This window comes from Lepidothrix coronata, unplaced genomic scaffold (genome assembly GCF_001604755.1).
Source record: "Lepidothrix coronata isolate B3197 unplaced genomic scaffold, Lepidothrix_coronata-1.0 Scaffold112, whole genome shotgun sequence".
Classification (NCBI taxonomy): Eukaryota; Metazoa; Chordata; class Aves; order Passeriformes; family Pipridae; genus Lepidothrix; species Lepidothrix coronata.
The window spans coordinates 2,834,957-2,840,956 of record NW_016690292.1 but is presented as its reverse complement, the minus strand read 5'-3'; the positions used below and the strand labels follow the sequence as shown (position 1 = coordinate 2,840,956).

Genomic DNA, 6,000 nt, shown 5'->3' with positions numbered 1-6,000 from the left:
GGTGCACTGAGGAGAACGGCAGCAGGGCGAGACCGCCGAGCACCGCGGTGCTGCCCGCGCTGACGCAACCCCAGCTCCCGGGAAGGGTCGGGCAAGAAGCCAAAGAGCACCAACACACCCGGTGCAGGTGACCGACTGACTTAACCCTTCCACCGCCTCAAAAGGCGGCAGAAAATCAATCCCCCTCGGTTTCTCCGTTTCTCAGTCCAGCCCCGGGAAGGGCTGTACGGAGCAAGCGAGCAGCTGGAGCAGCAGCGCGCTGAGCGCCCGGGCTGGAACACCGGGAACAGCCCCGCCACGGCCGAGCCATCACGGCCCGCAACAGGTCCCGGCGCGGCGCTCGCCCGCCAGCACCGGGGACGGGGAGATCCGCGGGGAGACCCAGGGCTCTGCTCTGCCTCCCGACCGCCGCTCCTCGCACCCCCCGGGCCACCTGCGGCCTGACCCGGGGCTGAGAGCGGAGGGACGGGGCGCGGGCACGGGGCGCCGCTCCGAGCACGGCGGGGCCGCAGCCCCCTCCCGCGGCCGCCGGCACAGGCGGAGAGCGGCGGGGCCCCCCGGCTGCCAGCCCGGCTCCTTCCGGCGGCGCCGACACAGCGCCCGCCCCGGGCCGCGGCCGCGCCCTCGCCCGCCCCGCCGGGCCGCCCCCCGCCCGCCCCCGCCCACACCTGGCCGGGGCGGGCCCTGCCCGCCGGCTGCGGGCCGACTCGGCGGGCAAGGCGGGCGGCGGCGTAGCGCAGGCCGCGGTGGAGCGGAGCGGGACTCGGCCGGGAGCAGCGCCTCGCCTCGCCGCGGGGCCGAGCGCGGCAGTGGGGCCCCGGCGCAGCCGGCCCAGGTGAGCCCGCGGGCGGCAGGTGGCGGCGGCGGGGCGGGCTGGGCTGGGCTGGGCTGGGCTGGCGGCGGGGCGGGCGCGGCGCGCGGCCCCGGCGGGGGCGGGCTGGCGGCGGCGCGCGCGAAGCGCGGTCCCGCGCGGCGGCGGCGGAGCGAGCGAGCGAGCGGAGCTGCCGGCGGGGAGCGGAGCGGGTTCTCGCGCGGCGCCCGGAGGCAGTATGCGGGCGGCGGAGCCCCGGAGCCCCGGTAAGTGGCTCGGCTGCGGCGCTTCTTCCCTCTTCAGCCCCCCTGCCCGGCTCCCGACGCGACGAGATCGTCTCCCGAGGAGCCGCCAAACTCCACCGCCTGTTGAGCCCCGCGGATCGGCGCCCCCGAGCGCTGGCCCCGCTGCCCGCCTCGGCCCCGCCGCCGCCCCGGGTGCCCCGCGGGAGCCGCCGTGCCGTCCCGGAGCTCCCCCGCCGCCCGCTGGGGCCGCCACGCGGTTGCCCGGCGGCCGCCGGCTGCGCCCCGCGGAGCCTCCCCGGGTCGGTGGGAGCAGCCAGGCACCTGCCGGCGCCGCGGTGCCGGGGGCGCGGGGCTCGCCGCCGCGGCGTGACCTTCCTGGGCGGGCAGCGGCGCTGGGGGCAGACCCAGCGGGCGGCCCTTCCGCACTGGGCTCGGGGGAGCGGGGTCGTGCCCCGCGGGGCGCAGCGCTGAGCGCCGCGAGGCGTCCCGGGCGCGGTGCCCCCGCCGTGCGGGGCGGGCGGCAGTGGCCCGGAGGGTTTCCCGGGGCTGGCGCCGGCCGTTCCGCGGAGGGAGGGAGAGAGAGAGGGCGGGAGGGCGCTGCAGCGGGGGGCGGCAGACCGCGCCTTCCCCCCTCGGTGGGGCGAGTCGCCGCCTGGGAGAGCACGGGGCTGCCGGGCGGCGGCGTCTTGGGTGGCGAGAACAAAGGGTCCCCGGCGGGAGCGGGCAGGAGCTCCGCCGCTGCGCCCGGGGTGCCAGCTCCCCACACCGGCGCGGGTGGGGGGGGTTCATCCCCTTCTCCTTCCTCTCGGGGGAGCGCGGCCGCAGCCTCCCCGGGGCCAGCTCCTGCCCCGCAGCCGCCCCCGCAACCTGTTGGTCCGCCTGGCTGTCCGGGGGTGCCGGGCGGTACCGAGCGGTGCCGAGGGGGCGGGCAGGGCTCCCCCGCGGGACGCCCGGGGGCGCGGGCGGGCTTGCGGGGGGAGCGCGGGCAGCCCCGGGCGAGCGGGAGCCGAGGCTGCAGGCGAAGGCGGTGGGCGGGAGCGTTTGCCTTCCCGGTGGTTTCTGCACCCAGAAACTGTTAAGACCCAACTTCGAGCAGTTCAAAATATCTGGCGTAGATTAAATTCAGTGAAAGAAAGTATTTCCGCGCTGTTTAAAGGAAGATCTCTTCCCGCAGACCTTTTGTGTGGGAAAGATGTGGATGTGGTCTGTTTCCAGGAGACTGACTGGGGCAGCTGTTTTAAAGCGTTTTGGAGTTTCGTGTTTATTTCATATGTAACCAAATGAAGCTGTATTGTCAGTATGAAATACAATATTCTCTTGTCGATTTCGGAACTGAGCTATAAAAAGTGATTTGGGCTGAAGATAACTGGATAGTCAAAGCTTCAGTTGAATATTTGCTGGTTTAGAGATCTCTGAAGGCAGCTAACTTGCACGGGGACAGTGAGCAAATAGAGTTTCCTTATGCTGCTTCTATAACCACCTTTGTTCATTTTTCAAGGTGGATGCTAGGGAAATGACAAATTTAATTTGAGATTACTAAGGTCCTGTGCCGCAAATGACTTATCTCTGTGTCTGGTTACTGGGCGATTGTTCCAAGGCTGCCAGTTTGTCTTTGAAAACAGCTTTTTAAATAAAGTCCATTGCATTCATTATGATAATGCAGGAAATGCGTGGTTCACGAGGTTGGTTTTATAGATGGAGCAAGTGTACTTTAGTCCTGGTTTTATTATTTCTGCTGTGGTGGATTGCTGTGGGGCTGAGGATGTAGGAGTAATAGATATCCATACGGTGAAGTGCACGATCAGCAGTCTGAACTTAGAAAGCAAAAGGTAAAACCTGAATGGCAAAACGGCTGTCTTGTGATCTGAATGTGTGGTGGGTGACAGTGTTGGATTATTTAAATTCTCGGTTTCTGCCTTTAACCGACCCTCTTAATGTGCAAGTTTCTTAGCCTACGTCACTGATGTGCGTCCTGGCTGTTGAAACAGGATGTAGCATGACCACACATGCGAAGGGGTTAAAACAGTTTATGGCCAAAGAGTTAGTGCATCACTTCAGATCAAGAGATTTTTGTATTCAGCTTAGTTACAAATATTGCCATCAGCCCTTTTCTTTTTGCGTCTGTGTCCATGAGTATGTCTTGGCTGCGTACTGGTTGGGGCCATCAGCAAAATAGTAGAAGCCACAGGGCAACACTTTATTCTCATGCATGTTGGCAGTGAAAATGTCAATTTCTGGAAAATCAAAAGTAGAAGGCATCCTACGTTGTGTATTGGTTGTGGGTTGACAGTTATGCAGGTATTTTTAATTTTATTTTTTTAAACTAAGTCCTTGTTTTGGGAATGTGAGGTAATTGTCATTGGCAGAAGTAGAGAAGATAATCAAGCCTTGTGATTGTAAGGAGAAGGATCTAAGCTTGTGGATAACAGAGGAGAAATGTTTTCTTCTTTGTGTCCACATAATGCAGGGCCGTGGGAAGATATGGTTAATGAGGATGATTATTGCTGTGGCTTTCCATAAATCCACTTGTAATGGAGGCTTTGTACAGTTACTTCTGAATCTGTACATTTAAAAACTGCAAATAGCGATAATGGAGTTGGCTAATAGCAGACTGTCAAGTAAGTGCAATCCTTGTGATAATGTTCAGCCATAGATCTCCGTTTAAGCATTACTTTTAAGCAGAAAATGTTTCTTGTAGGTCATAGTATATGCAGTTGGGAGGAAAAAAACCCAGAGTTGTTGCTGCCTGCTCTTGAATCTTAACCAGGTAACTCTAATTGTGCAAAGGGTACTTTTTCTCTCCAGCTTTTTATCAGATAGCAGGAGATGTACAATTCAGTAGATCCATTTGATGTGAATTTAGATAGTGGAAAGGACTACTAATAATAACCAGCTTTAAGAGACTGAAGAGGTCTACCTGAGGTACATCTGTGACTGTGTGCAAATTAAAGTTGGAACTTGTGCCTTTTTGAAGAATTGCAAACTTTCCTGTAAAGCACTGGAGTGAGCTGGATGCCACCAGATGAGATTCTGAGCTGATCTTGTTAGTGGTATTAATCAGAAAAACCCTTTCTGTTTCAGTGGGTTTTTAGTGCTTCTTAGAAGCCAGGGTTGAGCGTTAAATTACTCAAGCCTGTTTTGCAACTTAAAAGGTGAAGGTAAGACAGTAGGGAACATTTTAATGTATTGTCTCGCCCCAATACAGAAAGATGTAAAAGTACCTATTATTTTCAAGTCAAGCACTTTGTAGTAGCTACTGGCTGTTTTATATAGTGTTTTGAATGAATGCAGTTTTAACTTATGTACCTAAGAGACTGACAGGAGGGTTGCTTATGTTTATGTTTGGAGTAATTCATTGAGAAATATTTGTGATGCTCTCCATCATTGCTTGCTCTCCTTTAAAAGCAGTGCCTTGACTTTCATCTTTCGCGTGATCTGTGAGGACTCCTTATGTGGATTTCCTTTTGCTCAGAATCTGACCATAAAAGTAAGCTTTGTTTCTACAGGTCTTGGTGCAGTGTTCAACCCCAAAATGTATGCTTCCTTTCCAGTAAAAATCTTGTAATTACATGGGGTGGTAGCGAACTGGAAAGTATTGCAAAACATATGTAAGAATACTGTCGTACAAACTCTAAAACTGACGAATGACTCACTGCGCCAGTGCTATATCAAATTCTATCTATACACAAGGTTTAAATGACAAGTTTACTTTAGGCAGGGAATATGCAATTTTCTTGTACTCTTTCTTCATCTGATGTCACGTGAGCTTAATGAAATGGTGCATGTGGGCATACAGGAGGCACCAGTTGTAGAGCTTTAATGAGCAAAGGGAACAAGCACTGCTTGGCTCTATTTGTGAAGATGATAGACATAACTACGCTTATATTAAAACCAAGTTCATGGCACTGATGCATATTTTGAGATGTATGTTTCTTTTTATGTTCCTCATCATCATTTGCTAGTGTGCATTTACTAAAATTTGTTCTATTTCTGTTTTCTATAGGAGAGGGTACTTGTTCTTTTAGCAGTATATGTGTTCATCTTTACATATTCATGTTAGTTGAGTTTTTTAACTGGCATTTTGGCAATGTTTTTGTCAGTATAAAATTCCAGTCACTGCCAAAAATGAAAACAGGATGATGGTCAGCGTGGGAAAAGGGCCCATGATTGTAGGTTAAAGAGGAAAAGGCCACTTTGCACTGCAACAACACAGGTTTTATTCATGCCTTTGACAATGTGGTTGTGATTTATTATGAGAAGCTTCACAAAGCTTTGGAGAGCCCCCCCCCCCCCCCCAAAAAAAAACAACACCTAGGACACGTAAACAGGCAGTGACATCCTATAGTTGGGAAGCCTGTGCGAGCTGGGAGGAGGACAGGGAAGATAGTTGAGTTGGAGGTGTTGGGGTCTTGTGCTGTTGCATTGTGTGTCTCACCTATATATATGCCTGTGGATGTTGGAGTGCCTGGTGAAACACCTGTGGGGAATCCTAGTCTGCAAAGCTAAGGAACCTAATAACCACTCAGCACTAGGAGGAAGAGAAACCCAGTATTGACTCAGCCCTAGGTGGAAGACTTTAAACTGCTGACAACCTCTTCTATTAATTTCTCATTTAGCCATTATGCCACACAACCTATCCCTCTGTAAATCATTGTCTTTCTGGGCAGCAGGAAAGATGTAAGGACATCTTGGTCTTCACCTTATGTTGATCATGAGAGCTGTAGTGACCAGTGCCCCTGCGAGTGTTTGCTGTCTGTAGGAAGGTCGAATCTCCTCAGGCTGTGAAAGGAGGCCAGGGAAGGAAAGCTGGAGCACTTGCTATTTAGTGTCAGTGTGCACACGTGTACATACACCTCTGCCTTACTGGAAAAAAGGGTGAAACAGGTCTTGCTCCTTCAAGGACTGTATTATCTGAGAACTTTAGAATAAAGATCAGAAATACAG

At 54.5% G+C, this 6,000-nt stretch overlaps 1 protein-coding gene across 18 annotated transcripts in view; it reads left to right on the top strand.

The window, feature by feature from the left end:
• Positions 1-976: 976 nt before the first annotated feature.
• PTPRF (protein tyrosine phosphatase, receptor type F) overlaps positions 977-6,000 on the top strand; it is a 375,587-nt gene continuing 370,563 nt past the window's right edge. For all 18 annotated transcript variants that reach the window (XM_017824689.1, XM_017824682.1, XM_017824688.1 and 15 more), the window contains exon 1: positions 977-1,077. The gene's annotated coding sequence lies outside the window, so the exon portion shown is untranslated. The remainder of the gene's footprint in view (positions 1,078-6,000) is intronic.